The following is a 17,392-nucleotide window of genomic DNA, read 5'->3' as shown; positions in this document are numbered from 1 at the left end:
GTGACACGGTTTAAATCTGGGGAGGTCTTCCCAACGATCCCTGACCTTGAACTGCGACCACTCCCTCTTCTGTCCCTTTCCGAGAGGAGCACTGTTGAATCTTTCAGAAGCTGACTAACCTGAAGAGGGTGCTGGCCACTCACACAGTGATACGGCTGGGAAGCCAAGTGGTCACTGAGGTCGAGGGCCTAGATTTCCATTCTCTAATTCAAGGTGTTTTCTGCTCCTCCACGCGCTGATAACAGTACTAACAACAACTTGTTTACAGAGTTTAACAGTTTACCAAATAGTTTTATACACATTACTCCATTTGTTCCTCAAAACCTCTTGAATTAGGTTTCATTACCTCCCCATATTCCAGATATGGCACACTGATGCTCAGACTCAGGTCTGTTAACCCAAAGCACATACAAAAGCCATCTTGAAAAGATAAAATACTATAAAATATATGATAGTGTGGTATAACAAATAATAACCTTTCCATGGTATTGCCTTCTACCTTGACACCCTCAACTCCTGTATTATTTTCTTTGGTCTGCTATAACAAATTGCCTCAAACTAGGTGGATTAAAACAAGAAAAACTTTCCTCTCGCAGTTCTGGAAACTGAATGTCTGAGATCAAGGTGTCAACAGGGCCATGCTCTCTCAGAAGGGTCTAAGGAAGAACCTTCCTTGCCCCCTTCAAATTCCTGTGTTCGCTGGCAATCCTTGTCCTTCCTTGGCTTTCTACAAGCATCAATCCAGTCTCCCTCCTCTAGACTTACGCTGCTCAATCCATTCTCCATGATGGAGGCCAACATAATTCCCCCCCCTCCCCAAATTTTATTACAAACATTTTCAAACAGAAGAGTTGGAATATTTTACAGGGGCCACCCAAATACCCACCACTTAGATTCTATCATTAGCATTTTACTATAATCACTTTATCAAGTGCTTTTTCCATCTATCCGTCCCTTTATCCATCCATCAGTCCATTTTATAATTTTATGCATTTTCAAGTAAGTTGCAGACATTCAAATGATGTTTAAAAACATAATCTCATCACGTCAGGACTTGCAGAACTTTCAATGGACTTTCCATGATGCACCATTTGTTAAAGGTAAAGCCCAAGCGCAACTCCGTATCATGATTGCAAGTGCCTGCAGTCTGATTCCTCCTGCAATGTGCTTCCTACTTCTCACTCCAGTGAGATCAGAAAATTCCCCACTCACCATCTAGTTTGTCACCTCCCTGCCCTGCTCTTCTTGTCCCTTCTTATGAGATTGACCTCAGCCTCCAGGACCTCAAGTATCCCCTTTCCCAGAAAGCCTTTCCTGATACCCCACCTGCCTTTTACCACATTAGTATAGATGCACCTCTTCTTGAGCAGTCAACAGTCCCCAGGGCATCCCTCCCTCAATCACTGCACTTAGCTCTATAAATCATAATGATCTGTTTATGTGTCCTTCTCACCTCTGCCCCCAAATGAAAGCTTCCTGAAAAATCATGGATCCTGCTTTATTTGCCTATTGTCCTTGGCACCTTGATAGGTGTGTGACATATGTGGGTGGGTCCCCAATAAATATTTGTTGAGTGAATGCATGTTTTGTTTTGTCCCTTCTGACAGCACCTCCTGCCTTTGTCTCATCTTCTCTCACACAGCCTGGGTCCAGATCCTCAAGGTAGATCTCAGAGGCTAAGAATGAAGAAAAGAAACACTGGATGTTATCAATGTCCTCCAGCCAAAGACCCCCAGAAACACACCTGTAGTTGAACAAGTTGGGTTTATTACTCTTGGCATCAAAAGAGAATGCAGGGCTTCCCTGGTGGCGCAGTGGTTGAGAGTCCGCCTGCCGATGCAGTGGACCCGGGTTCATGCCCCGGTCTGGGAGGATCCCACATGCCGCGGAGCGGCTAGGCCCGTGAGCCATGGCTGCTGAGCCTGCGCGTCCGGAGCCTGTGTTCCACAACGGGAGAGGCCACAACAGTGAGAGGCCCACATACCAAAAAAAAAAAAAAAAAAAAAAAGAATGCACACCGTAGGGAACTGTAGAACATCTCAGTAAGAGAGTGTTAGAACGAAAACCTATGATAGGATTTGGGCTTTGCTTAGGTGATTTGGGGGAGGGTCTGAGGAAGTAGGGATTTGCTCCAGATAGAATGCTGTCAGAAAGCAGGGTAGATTCTATGACTATCTCAGTCAATCCTCTCTACAGGGAGGGGAGACCAGAATGAGGGTAAAGAAGTAGCAGCATTTTTTTTTTTTTTTTTTTGGCCAAGGGAAGGTGTGTTTGGTATTTTGTGGGTGGCATAATGACTGTTTTTTCATCTGTGCTCGGATAGAATTACGAGCTGGGCTTGCTTTGTCTCATATGATTTCAGAGTGAACTTGTCTGAGGTCATTGTTTTGTAAGATAGTTTATGCCTAAAAGAAGAATAACATGGTTTACCTGTGAGTGTCAAGCCAGCTTCTAAACGTCAGTGGCGGCTCCTTTGTTCATTCTCCATGTTTAGGTGGGGAATTGGGCAAAGGATGAATTAGTGGGGCTGGGGCATGTGTGTTTATCTTTGCAGAATCCAGTTCAATGCAAGAAACTTTTCAAATAGAGCGAGGCTTGAGTTTATCTCCAGTGTCCAGCCTCCAACTCAGCCATATGATCCCACGTCACAGGGCTGACACATTCAGCCCTTACGGTCATCAGCCCCCTGGCCATGGGAGGGGACTGGTAACCGCTGGCACTGGTGAAGCTGAGTCCTGTTAGGGAGGGGCCGGCTGCTTTGGCTGGCCTGGGCTGCGACCTCTCCCGACATCCTTCATTCTCCCAGGACAGAGACTCTGCAGCTTGTTTCCTTGGCCTGGCTGTTTTTGCTTGTCATCCCGCCTGGTATCACAGCCTCACAGTTACTCCCCTACCTATTCATTTGAGCCCTGAGGAAAACTTATCAGACATGAACTTTTTGTTGGTTTTGTGACAGGGGCCTCTGACCAGACAGGTTGAACTCCCTGGACCCCAAGGGCCTTGTTGTCTCTGCTCCCTGCCTTTTGATGATCTCACTCATGCCATCAGTTTCTGGTATCCAGTGACTCACTGCAGATGCCTGGTACCTGAGTTCTCTGGGGATACTCTCTAAGGACAGGCGGGCATGAGGCTGTGACCTTGCCTCCTTCGGTCCACTGCTCCTGTCTGTTAGTGAGTCCTCTTCCCCCACAGAGCCCTTAACATCTCCTTCCAAACAACAGCTACGATGCTGCTGCCTCCCGCCTCCTGCCTTCTTGACGCCTTTCTGCCAAAGATGGCACCTCTCCCGTTAAATGTTCCCGGCTTTCGCTTTCACTTCCCTTTGTCCTGCTCTGATGCTTGTTCCTTCTCTTCCTTCAGGCTCAGTTCTGGTTTTTACCAGTTGTGCTTGCTTGCTGTAAGACTGAACAGATTAATTAAATCTCTGGGATTCAGTTTTTGCGTCTGTAAACTGTGGGTAATGATAATTACCTCTTACTATTGTTGTGTGATTTAGTTTTTTTTTTTTTTAACTACACATGTAATTAATGTATACATTCACTTGTAAAGAGTTTAAACCAGACCGGTAGAATGAAAGTCTCCTTTAGTCAGTGTCCCCCTAGATCCTAGTTAGATGTGGTCCTTCAGGACATTTTTCTGTGCATTTACATACATATTTAGGTGAATGTGTGTGTATATATTTTTAAAACAGGTATAAAGTGAGGATGGTGGGGATGGTGAGGATATCTGTTTGTGGACCAAATGAGGTTGATGGTTAAAAAAAAGCTGTGTCGGGCTTCCCAGGTGGTGCAGTGGTTGAGAGTCCGCCTGCTGATGCAGGGGACACGGGTTCATGCCCCGGTCCGGGAAGATCCCACATGCCGCGGAGCGGCTGGGCCCGTAAGCCATGGCCGCTGAGCCTGCGCGTCCGGAGCCTATGCTCCGCAGTGGGAGAGGCCACAACAGTGAGAGGCCCGTGTACTGCAAAAAAAAAAAAAAAAAAAAAAAAGTTGTGTCTTTGTAAAAGCAAATCAAAAGATCATGCCTAAAATGGAAAAAGCATGCAGTAATAATATAATCTTGTTTACAGATATGGAGACAAATACCAAAAAGCAAATCAGCTAAAAGAGTTGAAAGTGGTGGATATGGGTGGGGCTGTGAGTTTTTCTCATTAACTCATTGTTTGCCTTTTCACGTGCAGGTATAACTTCGATCACACTCCCCCAAAATAACCTGTGTTCTGTGTTCCTTGTTTTTTTTCCCTCAGACCAGTTCACACACTTCCTTCTTCCTCCTCCTCTCCATTCCCACGCTCCAGCCTTGTACAGCCCTCGTGGTCTCCCTCCCCGCTCTGGTCCATTCTCCACCTGCAGCCAGAACCGCCTCTGTAACGTGCTTCATCAGGGTGTGTTTCTCCCCACTTAAAAATTCTCTGAAAACAAACTAGTGGTTACCAGTGGGGAGTAGGGAAGAGGGAAGGACAAGATAGGGGTAGGAGATTCAGAGGTACAAACTGTTATGTGTAAAATAAATAAGCTACAAGGATACATTGTACAGGGATTGTAGCCAATATTTTATAATAACTATAAATGGAGTATAACCTTTAAACATTGTGAATCACAGTGTTGTACACCCTTAATTTATATAATATTGTACATCAACTCTATCTCAATTTTTTAAAAAATAAAGAAAAAATGTCTCTGAGACTCACCTAGGAGAGCAGGGTTAATATTAAGCCTTTTGCATGGCAAGCTCCATGTCCCTCTCAGCTCCAGCCCCAGGCACGAAAACATCGGTAACATACACAACATCAAGGTTAACTACCTACCTTTCTCCAGACACACCTTGTTCTCTTGGGCTTCCCTGGCTCTGTACTCCCTTTTCCCTCTGACCAAAACTTCCCTGTGTGTCTTTAGTATGGATCATAACTCATCTTGCACTTCTATATTTTAAATTTTTTAAATTAATTTTTATTGGAGTATAGTTGAGTTACCGTGTTGTGTTAGTTTCTGCTGTACAGCAGAGTGAATCAGTAATACATGTACATATATCCACTCTATTTTAGATTCCATCCCCATATAGGCCATTGCAGAGTATTGAGTAGAGTTCCCTGTGCTAAGCAGTAGGTCTTTATTAGTTATCTATTTTCTATATAGTAGTGTGTATATGTCATTCCCAGTCACCCAATTTATTCCTCCACCCTTTTTCTCCCTGATAACCAGAAGTTTGTTTTCTACATCTGTAACTCTATTTCTGTTTTGTAAATAAGTTCATTTGTACCATTTTCTTTTAGATTCCACATATAAGCGATATCATATATTTGTCTTTCTCTGTATAACTTCATACAGTATGACAATCTCTAGGTCCATCCATGTTGCTGCAGATGTCATTATTTCACTTTTTTTAATGGCTGAGTAATATTTTATTGTATATTTGTACCACATCTTCTTTATCCATTCTTCCATCAATGGACATTTAAGTTGCTTCCATGTCCTGGCTATTGCAAATAATGCTGCAATAAATATTGGGGTGCATGTATCTTTTCAAATTATGCTTTTCTCCGGATATATGCCCAAGAGTGGGATTGCTGGATCATATGGTAGCTCTATTTTACCTTGCACTTGTATTTTATTTTATTATTTTATTTTTCTGGCCACACCACATGGAATGTGGGATCTTAGTTCCCAAACTAGGGATTGAACCCATGCCCCCTGCAGTGGAAGCATGGAGTCTTAACCACAGACCGCCAGGGAAGTCCCTTGTCTTGCACTTTTAAGCTATGGGTCTTAGAGATCTTCACAAGTCACTCCAAAGAGGTCTTCCACATCCTTTTTAATAGCTACATGAATTGCATTAGATAATGTATGTGAAACTGCTTTGCTTGCTATCTGGCACATAGAAATTCTCAATGAATGTTTCTTTACTTCACTTAAGTTCCTATTACTCCAGCATAATGGAGCACTCTCACTTTCCCTTAACTGTATAGTTGTGAGATCCCTCATCAACCCTGACAAGAGCTATGCAGTGGTTTTTATTTTTGTCTTTCAGTACCTGGTTTATTTTACTTATCATAATGTCCTCTAGCTTCATTTCTGTTGTCACAAATGGCATGATTTTCTTCTTTTTTAAGGATGAACAACATATATTCTTTATCCATTCATCTATTGACAGACACTTAGGTTGTATCCATATCTTAGCTATTGTGAATAGTGTTGAATGTGATGAAGCTATCTCTTCAAGATATGGATTTCCTTTCCTCTGGATATATAACCAGAAAGGGGATTGCTAGATTGTATGATAGTTCTATTTTCAATTTTTTGAGGAACCTCCATAATATTTTCCATAGTGGCTGTACCAGATTACATTCCCACCAACAGAGTTCTCTTTTCTCCACATCTTTCCCATCACTTATCTCTTGCCCTTTTTTTTTTTTTTTTGCCTCACCCTGTGGCTTGCAGGATCTTAATTCCCCCACCAGGGATCGAACCTGGCTCCCCTGCAGTGGAAGCACAGAGTCCAGCCACTGGACTACCAGGGAATTCCCTTGTCTTTTTTGTTTTTCTTTTTAAATTTATTTTATTTATTTACTTTTGGCTGTGTTGGGTCTTCGTTGCTGCACGCAGGCTTTCTCTAGTTGCGGTGAGCAGGGGTTACTCTTTGTTGTGGTGTGCGGGCTTCTCATGTGCAGGCGTCTCATTGCGGTGGCTTCTCTTTGTTTATGCAATGGTTTTAAATAGATCGTGAATTAAAAGTTACTGATCTCCGTCCAATTCCCCTCATATCCCTCCTTTGTTCTCTTTCAACCCACTCAACTCCTTGGAGCTCTCCCAGACACTGTGTTGGCTTGCCTATGCCTCAAAGGCCCTCTCCCACCCGCCCTCCCTCCATCCACTGGGGAAATATTTCCCTTCTTTCGAGACCAGACTGTATCACTTCCCCTGTGAAAGCTGCTCTCCCCCAGAGAAGAGCCCTCAGTCATCTGGGCTGCCTTCCTGTCCCATTTGTACTGCTCACATTACTCCTCAATTAGCTCAGCCTTTAAAATAAATATATTTATTTATTTATTTTTGGCTGCGTTGGGTCTTCGTTGCAGTGCGCAGGCTTCTCATTGCGGTGGCTTCTCTTGCTGTGGAGCACCGGCTCTAGGCTCTCTGGCTTCAGTAGTTGTGGCTTGTGGGCTCTAGAGCGCAGGCTCAGTAGTTGTGGCACACTGGCTTAGTTGCTCCACAGCATGTGGGATCTTCCCGGACCAGGGCTCCAACCCGTGTCCCCTACATTGTCAGTCAGATTCTTAACCACTGTGCCACCAGGGAAGTCCCTAGCTCAGCCTTTTGAAGGCAGACTGTCTTAGCATCTTCAGGGCTTAGCACATTGCCTGGCACATAAAAAAGTCCCCATAAATATTTGTTGGATAAAAACCTTCAACTTCCTGAAAGTCTAATCTCTCTTTTCTATATAATATGCCACATACAGAAGCAGCAGCACTTTTAGTATAAAGGATAAAGGAGACCGTTCAGAGTCTTAGCTGTGTGATTTGGGGCAAGTCACATGACCTCTCTGAGCCTCAGTTTCTTCATCTGTAAAATGGGGGTAAAGATATCTACTTCATGAGGATGAAATAAATTAAAATATATAAAAAGCGCTCTAAAAAGTAACAAGTATTATTATTGTCCCTTCTCCAAACTCATCTCATTTCCAACTTAGTTCTGACAAATCTTCTCCCCAGGTCCAGTCACTTCTGTGAGACCATCTCTCTCCCCTCCATCTCTGTTCCCCATTCATTCCTGGTGCTATTGTTTCACTCTCCAGTCCCCTTCATCTAAGTTGATGGGCCCTGTTCTCCACTAATTCCTCCAGTGACTTCTCTGCAGCCTTTGCCTTTCTCCTCTTACGTGTAAATGAATCTTTACAGCTTCCTCGGAGCCATCCCACGAACTTTGGTGGGGTCCTTTTCCTCCACCTCCTGGAAGCCCCTCCCTGTCCTTCCTGCCACACACACCACCCCTGGTGGGGAGCGGTCGGGGGGCCGCCGGGTGTGGCCGGTGGATGCCTCTACCAAGCATTGGTTTCAAGACGCTCGCAAAGGTGCTCAGAGATGGGAGATAAAAGGGTGCGAGATGCCACGCTCTACACAGGGACGGGTTTGATGAGGGGAGCTTCAGAGTCCCCAGGTTCCGAAGTCAGTTTTCCTCCCAGAGACGCAGGGCAGGGCAGGGCGGGACTGTGCAGCAGGGGAGTGTTGAGGGAGGGGGAGGAAAAAGGAGTACATCTGAGGCTCTGGAGGAAGTCAGAGGGAGAGGCTCCTGAACTAATTGGCAGGCTGGATGCCAGCAGCATGCCAGTGATGTTTTGGCGACAGGTCACCTGGGAAGAGGAAGGGAGGGAGGGACAGGCCATCATGTGGGTCAAGACCTGAGAGGCACGTGAGGCTCTCTCAACAGCTCTCCAGCTCATTAGGCTTTTCTAGGTCACTCCCTGTGTTGCTGTCTCCCTCAAGGGCGCCCCTACTCTGCCTCACGCTTGCTTTCATGTTTCTGACTTGGTCTCTGTGACTCATAATCCATGTCTCTGACTCTCATTGTGTCTCTGTGTCTCTGTCCCTGGGAGTCAGGAATCAGGGTTCTAACACTGGGTTGGGAGAAGAAGCCCTTGAATCCCAGTCTTGACTGTGCACCTCGGCAGCCTTGACCTTGGGCAAGCAAGGCTGGGCCCTGGTTTCATCCCTGTAATTCCCCTGGAGCGGTTAGTGAAATTTTAAAAATAATAAGAAGCTTTAAAGATTATAAATTTCTATATAAACATGAACTATTCTTTTTGGTTCTGTCACTGCTCATAATGTCATACGCTTACCTAGGGCTTGATGGAAGAAATGTTCACATGTTGAGGTATGGGGAAGTCACTCTGGCTAATACATGATTTGCTTGGTCATATGTTAACTAGAACAGCCTGTCTTACAGCCTGTCAAGCATGCATCTGCTTTAACCATTAAGGAAAAGAATGCATTTAATAAACAAAAATGGGGCTTCCCTGGTGGCGCAGTGGTTGAGAGTCCGCCTGCCGATGCAGGGGACACGGGTTCGTGCCCCAGTCCGGGAAGATCCCACATGCCGTGGAGCAACTAATCCCGTGCACCACAACTACTGAGCCTGCGCTCTAGAGCCCACGAGCCACAACTACTGAAGCCTGCGCGCCTAGAGCCCGTGTTCCGCAAGGAGAGAAGCCACCGCAATGAGAACCCCACGCACCGCAGAGAAGAGTAGCCCCCACTGGCCGCAACTAGAGAAAGCCCGCGCACAGCAACGAAGACCCAACACAGCCAAAAATAAATAAATAAATAACAAAAAAAACCTTAAGACTCTGCATATCTAGTCTCTGCCTAAGTTTTTATCCACCTTATACCATCTTTACCCCCCAGCTCCCCATGCACCAGCTTTGGGTTTTTGTTTGTTTGTTTGGCCATGCTGCACAGCTTGTGGGATCTTAGCTCTCCAACCAGGGATTGAACCCATGCCCTTGACGGTGAAAGCGCTGAGACCTAACCACTAGACAGCCAGGGAATTCCCCCAGCTTTGTTTAAATTAGCCCAAATTGTTCTTGCCTTAGAGTCTTTGCAAAGCTGTTTCCTCTGCCTGGAACGCCCTTCCCTCCTCTCTGTGCCTGATGAACTCTTATTCATCTCTCAGGTCTCCTCTTAAATGTCATCTCCTCAGAGAGGCCTTCCTCAGCCCCTCATCTAAATTAGAGCCCCCTGCTGTCAGTCTCTGTGCTGGATCTTTATAAAGTTGCCAGATTTAGCAGGTACAAATACAAGACACCTACTTGAAATCTGAATTTCAGATAAATAATGAATTTTTTTTTTAGGATAAGTATGCCCCCAAACATATTTGGAAGATATTTATATTTTTTTTAAATTAATTATTTACCTGAAATTCAAATTTGCTTGTATTTTACCTGGCAACTCTAGATACGTGGATTGACTTTATTCCCATTCTATCTGGTTGGACAGTAAAAAACTATTTCTCAGAGATTTTTGCAGCTAGGGTTCTGGACATGAATTAAGTTCGGCCAATTAGATGTGTTTGTTCTTTTTTTCTTAATTTTAATTATTTATTTTTTGGCTGCATTGGGTTTTCATCGTTGTGCGCGGGCTTTCTCTAGTTGCAGCCAGCGGGGGCTACTCTTCGTTGTGGTGTGCGGGCTTCTCATTGCGGTGGCTTCTGTTGTTGCAGAGCACGGGCTCTAGGCGTACGGGCTTCAGTAGTTGAAGCACGTGGGCTCAGTAGTTGTGGCTCACGGGCTCTAGAGAGCAGGCTCAGTCGTTGTGGTGCACGGGCTTAGTTGCTCCGCAGCATGTGGGATCTTCCTAGACCAGGGATCGAACCCATGCCCCCTGCACTGGCAGGTGGATTCTTAACCACTGCACCACTGGGGAAGTCCCAGATGTGTTTGTATGAGATTTGAAAGGCAGAAGTGAAGTGGAAGCCATTTTCCCATAGCAGATGGTCAGGTGGACAATCTCCAATAAACATGAGAGGTGCATGGGAGTAGGACACTTGGGGCAGTGGCTGCTATGCTATCAGTAGCTGCAGCATTTCTCGCCTATGGTGATTGACCTTGAAGCCAAGAGTCCAGTTAGGACCTAATGACTTTTAATTCTCCAGGCCTTTCAATGATTTTCTTGTCAATTACTTCCCTGTGTTAAATCTCTTGCTACTTAAAGTACCTAGAGTGATTTCTGCTTTCTGTACTGAGGCCTTCCTGGTACAGTTCTCATCACCCTGTACCTTCCTTCGTATCACTGTTTGTATACATTGTGTGATTATTCAGTATCTCTCACCCTCAGACTCTAAGCTGCCTGAGGGCAGTTGTTGTTATGCCCACCATCACACCCCAGTGTGGCTGTGAATGGACCTTGTCATTTGCTCTTCCTATTCCTTGTCAAGCTGGGCCCCAACTCTGGGCATATACTGAGTAGTCAGTTAATACCTTTTTAATTGAAATGAGTGTCTAAGAAACAGGAAGCAGTTTGCTCTTGCGCTCTTGAAGGATGAGGTCCACAAAAGCTTCCCCACTTACCAGTTATCTTGGACAAGTTAGGACACCCCCTCTAGGCCTCAATTTTCTTATCTGCAATATAAGGGTTAAAGCCCCTTTCAACTCTAATATTCTACAAATCTCTGATTCTTTGAACTCTGTAATATAGGCAGGAATCAGAGTCAAATTAGCTACACTTGGTGCACTGTACAGGTTAATACACTGTTTGTTTGGAAGACTCATTCTCCCTGATGGGGAAATGGGCAGGAAATGAGATGCTCATCTTGAATACGTGAAACAGGATGAGAGTTAGAAAAGGAAATGGAAAGAAAAGATGACTAGGACAAAGTGAATGTCTTAAATACATAAATTGGACCATGTAAATTCCCCTCTTAAAGCCCTTCAGTGGCATTGCACTTTGTAGAACAAAACTCAACTTCTTATCCTGGTCCCTAAGGTCCTGCACAGCCTGGCTCTTAGTACCTCTCCAATCTCATTTTAAACCATTCTCATCACACCTCATAGCATGTGATCTTCATCCAGATCTTTCCTACTTCAGGGCCTTTGCACCTGCTGTTCCCATTGCCTGGAAAGCTCTCCCCCAACTCTTTTTACTGCTGGCTCCCTCTTATCAGTCAGGGCTCAGCTCAAATGTCACCTCCTCAGAGAAGCTTTTTCGAACACCATTTTAAAAGCAGTGTGCACCTCCTACAGTTAATTCCTTGTATATTACCCACTTTATATTCTCCAAAGCACTTATGACATCTATAATTATCTTGTTAATTTATTTGTTTACTTGCTTATTAGTTAGTCTTTCTCAATAGGATCTAAATTGCCAGAGGGGGACTTCACTGGTGGCAGTGGTTAAGAATCCACCTGCCAATGCAGGGCACATCGGTTCGATCCCTGGTCCGGGAAGATGCCACATGCCACAGAACAGCTGAGTCCATGCACCACAACTACTGAGCCTGCACTCTAGAGCCCAGGAGCTATAACTACTGAGCCCAGGTGCCGCAACTACTGAAGCCCGCGCACCTACAGCCCGTGCTCCGCAACAAGAGAAGCCACCGCAATGAGAAGCCTGCACACCACAAGGAAGAGTTGCCCCCGCTCGCTGTAACTAGTGAAAGCCCGCACGCAGCAATGAAGACCCAACGAAGCCTAAATAAATAAATAAAATTGCCAGAGGAAAGGGACCATGGCTGGCTTGTTCACCACTGTATCCTAACTCCTAGAACAGTGTTTGACATACAGTAGGTGCTTAGTAAATAGCTCTTGAATGATTAAATGAATGGATGAATAAATGCATGGCTCTTAAAGGAACACTGCTAAAGGATGGGGGAATAAGAAGGCTTAGGGAGCACTGAGAAGAGAAGAATGATTAGCAAATGTTTAAGGGGGAATTTAAAGGATAGATAAAGTAATGTCAGTGACATTGATGGGGGTTGTCAGAAGGAAGGAGAATAAATGAGTATCCAGAATGAACTTGAGGAGGGGCAACATCTTGGAGAAACTGTTAGCCTTAAGCAGGGATTTAAAGGGAGAGGGACAAAGGAGGCTTACAGGAGGGAAAATAAAGTCTCAGAAGAGACGAAGTAATTTTTAAGGGAAAGAGCACAGAATTTGGAGGCAGTAGATCTGCATTTCAGTCCTGGCTCTGCCTCTAACCAGCTGTTTGAGCCCAGGCAAATCCCTTACCGTGCTGGAATCCGACTCCTCACTGTAAAATGGCTGGACTCTCAACCCCGCAGCTGTTAAAAGGTTAAACAAGAGACCAGGCAATAAAGATGACAGTCCTATATAACCTTGGTCACATTTTTGAGCATCAGGATTGTTCGGTTAATCTGGTCAAATCCTCGTCGTCTATCTCTATCTTAAGTTCACCCTTCCTGAAGCTGCCCTGAGCATCAGGGGGTGTTTTACCCAGAGTTCCTGGAGCCCTTGAATAGGAAATATTCCTATTCCTATTCCTAATAGAGCCGTGCTCTATTAGGACTTTCAGTTCTGTTAAAGCACATTGTAAACAGCAGTCTTTTAAAAAAAGAGTCTTTCTGGAAGCAATCGAATTCGAAGAAAATCTTTGGGAAGGGGAAGAGTAAGTGGGAATTGAGAAAGAGTAATGGTCTCCTTCATTTGTGCTTCTTACCCCGGGCCTCTTTTCCCACTTCCAGTTTTTTCCCCAAAGATGCTTCACATTCTTTGTTCAGGCTTTTTCATTTGTCTCCTGCTCAACCCAACCCATCCTTCATTTATAAGCCACCTCCTCCAGGAAGTCTTCCTGAAATCGTTTTCACTCATTCTCTGATCTGTAAACATAATCCTCCACTCACTCTTCTCCCCTCAGCACACCTTTACAATTTGGTAATGACATATCTTGGTTGATGATAGATATACCTTGTTTGCCTCATCACACTCCCTGATTCAGTAATGGCAGATTTTGGATGATGATGGATACACTTTACCTGCCTTATCATACTTCCTAAGGGCAGGGACCTTGGCTGGCTTGTCATCAGTCTCCCAAACACCTTTTCATATCTCCCTCTCCCTCTCCAAGTCTCCCAAAGACTTGTAGGCTCTTTATTATTACTTTTTAAAATATTTATTTACTTGGCTGCGCCGGGTCTTAGTTGCGGCATGCGGGATCTAGTTTCCTGGCCAGGGATAGAACCCAGGCCCCCTGCATTGGGAGCACGGAGGCTTACCCACTGGACCACCAGGAAGTCCCAAGACTTGTAGGCTGTTTAAAAAGATGGGGATGTGACTGATATGGGGGAGAGATAAACTGAAGAATAAACAAAAAGAGAGAAAAAAAGGAAGCGATGGAAAAGAAATGAGGGGATTAGGTAAGGCCTTCGCACCTCTAGCATCTCCAGTGCCGTCCATGGGTGTTTTAGTTGCAACATTCCACAACACCACAAGCAGACATCCTGGAGACAGCTGGAAAGAGGTGCGAACAGTTATGTGGGAGACACCTACATTAAGAAGATGTGGTGCTAACAGAGAGGCAGGATCCAGTCACGGTCAACTAGAGCAAGCCAAGCCAAGCCAAGCCAACACACACTAACAATCACCTCCACCCTCCCAGCTCTCCGGAGACAGAATAAACCCAAGGGGGAGTTAGAGGATCAAGTGCAGAGTTGATGGAGATTCTGGTGAGGGAGGGAGACAGTCATGAGAAGTGAGACATTTCCTGGCAACGTCTGTTTCCAAATGCCTTTTCCCTGCACTACATGTCCTAAAATCATTAAGTGTGAACTCACAGCAACTACTGCTTAAAAGCTGAGCTAAAGCATTTTTAGCAGAAATCCTCATCATCTGGTTGTAGAACGCAAGTTTCAGCTGGATCATGAACTTCTTGAGCCAGACTGAACACCATGTCTCACTTCATATGAGCATCCCCCAGCACTGGGCCTGGCGTCTGCCAGTGAAGAATGACTGTTGATTGAGAAGGATAAGAATATCTGTGTCTGTAATGGACACCAAGGGGGGAAAGAGGTGGGGGGGGGATGAATTGGGAGATTGGGATTGACATATATACACTAATATGTATAAAATAGATAACTAATGAGAACCTGCTGTATAAAAAACAAATAAAATAAAACTCAAAAATCTAAAAACAATAAAAAGAATATCTGTATCTGGCATTTAGAAGATCTAAGCAGAGTCAGTCAAAAGATCCTTTCGCGTTGCCCTATTGGTGATGGGCAGTTCAATGACTGGCTATATATTTATGGAGACCGTCTGTGTGCCAGGCACGGTTCCAGGTTCAGGGAAAACAGCAGTGACCAGGCTAGGTTCCTGTTCCTATAAAGCTACCTTCTGTTGGATAGAAACAGATCAAACCAGATAAATAGATCATTTCAGATAGTGATAAATACCATGAATCAATATATCTGGGTAAAGAGACAGAGAGCACTTTGGAGGAAAACTACTTGAGATACAGTGGTGAAAGAAGTCTCTCTGAATATGCTACCTTTGAGTTGAGACCTGAATGAGAAGGTGGAGACAGCCACGGATATTGCTAGAGGAAGGAACATGAGTGCAAAGGCCTGGCGGTAATGTCAGTCTTGTTATGCTCAAGGAACAGAAAATATAAGGCACTGCAGGTAAAGCATAAGGAGCAAAATGGGGAGGGGAAGGTCCACTTGTAACCTCAACATGTAAGACAGTAGGTCCCCCCTTGGTTAAACATTGGAATCACCTGGAGAGCTTTTAAAACTCCTGATTCCTGGGACCCATCCCCAGAGATTCTGTTTAATTATCTGAGGTGTCTCCTGGGCATCAGGAGTTTAAAAGTTCCCCCAGTGACTTTAATGTGCAACTAAGGATGTGAACCATCGACTAGGACTTGAAGGTCATAGAAAGGCTCTTGAACTGGTGACGATACAAGGTTCCTGATGAGACTCAGAGGCATTTCTCTGATATTCCAGGCCCAGATCCAGAAAGAACCCAATGTCCAAGAGGCCTTGGGGTGGGGATAGAGCCAAGAAAATGAAGCAGTCCAAAAAAAAAAAAAAAGAGAGAGAGAGACAGAGACAGAGAGACAGAAGAGGACAGATAAGAAAGCCCAGAGAGGCAGAGAAATCTGAAAAACGTGACAAACTGGAAGGGGCAAAAACAAGTGCATACAGTCCCAAAGGGCCAGAGACTGAGGGAGAAAGGGAAAGCATGTGTATTAGTTTCCTATTTGCTACTGTAACAAATTATCACAAACTTTTGTTTGAAATCTGAGAAACAACACACATTTATTATCTTATAGTTCTGTAGTTCAGAAGTCTAAAATAGGATTTACAGGGCTAAAATTAAGCCCTGCCGGCGGGGCTGGATTCCATCTGTAATCCATCTCCTAGCCTTCTCCAGCTTCTAGTGGCCACCCACTTCCTTTGCTCATGACCCCCCATCCTCAGTCTTCAAAGCCAGCAACGTCAGGCTGAGAGATAAGCTTCTATCTCTCTGGTTGTCTTCTTCCGCTTCTGTCCTCCACTTTTTTCTTTTTTTTTCTTTGGCTCACCACGCAGCATGTGGGATCTTAGTTCCCCGACCAGGGATCCAACCAGCACCCCCCTGCAGCGAAAGTGTGGAGTCTTAACTGCTGGATCGCCAGGGAAGTCCCTGTCCTCCACTTTTAAGGATGCTTGGATAATCTAGAATAATCTCCCTACTTTAAACTCAACTGATTAGCAACCTTAATTCCATCTGCAAGCTTAATTCCCGTTTGCCATGTAAGGTAACATGTTCACAGGTTCCAGGAATTAGGACATAGACATCTCTGGGGGAACTTTATTCTACCTATCATTACATGGATGTCCATTTTACAAAATAGACTTTGGTCATATCTGAAATCTTTTTCTTGGATAGCTGTGTGTTTTATGAGCATGGAGCTGGGAGGTTTTTCCAAGATGAGTGTGTTGATTTGTGTACCTTGTTTATCAGGGTGTCATGTTTGAGTGTCTCCCTGATAAGTAGGGGAAAGAAGGATGCCTGGAGGAGTTGCCTAATAACATGCTGCTGCTTCATAAAGACTTATTGTTGTTGTATTGCTGTTCTAATTGACAATAAAACTAATGACAGAGTGTCTCTTTGCATGTGTTCTTTGAGTATGTCTATCTGTCCCTAAATAATTCTGGATGTCCGTCCCAGTGATATTCAGTGTGTATGAGACTATTTGGGCATATCTGTGATTTTGCATTATATGAAAGTATCTGCCTATTTGTGCATTTTGGGGCATTTAGACATTGCTGGATGCACACGCATGTTTGTACAACAGTGTGTATGATCATAGTTGTAGACATCTGAATGTTTACTTATTCACAACCGCACAGGGGTACCAGACAGAAAGGCCTAGCATGAGAGAGGTGGAGGAACTAGGAAGAAGAGGGAGCAAGGAGGAAGGAAGGAAAGGAGGGAAGAGGAGAGGAAAGGAAGAAAGAGACAGAGAGATGGAGGTGAGGGAAGAGGGCATGAGGAAAACTCCGGAAAAAAAAAAATCAGAAAGTAGAAGGGAGTTCTAGGGATCTGAAATTAAAGAGCGGCAGGGTGGAATCACAGCAAGGCCATGAATCAGAAGATCTGGGTATGGTTCCACTTCAGGTCATTCCCTTACTGTGTGACCTTGACAGTGCCAAGTCTCTGGGCCTCAGTTGACCAAAAGAGTGAAAATAGACAACCTTTGGGTACATGCCAAAGAAGGAGAGAAAGAGAAAAGTGGAAATAAAAACATACACAGGGAAAAGAGAGACAGACAACTAGAAAGAGAGACATAGGAAGAAACAAGGGAGGCCATGGGAGCCAGCCAGAGGTACAGCTGAGAGAGCCCTACACTGACTCCTTGAGGTGGAGGTGTGCGTGCCTGCTCTCCACCACTTACCCCACAGCTTCA

The sequence above is a fragment of the Delphinus delphis genome, chromosome 10 (assembly GCF_949987515.2).
Source record: "Delphinus delphis chromosome 10, mDelDel1.2, whole genome shotgun sequence".
NCBI lineage: Eukaryota > Metazoa > Chordata > Mammalia > Artiodactyla > Delphinidae > Delphinus > Delphinus delphis.
The sequence above is the reverse complement of the archived record's forward strand: the minus strand, read 5'-3'. Positions refer to the sequence as shown.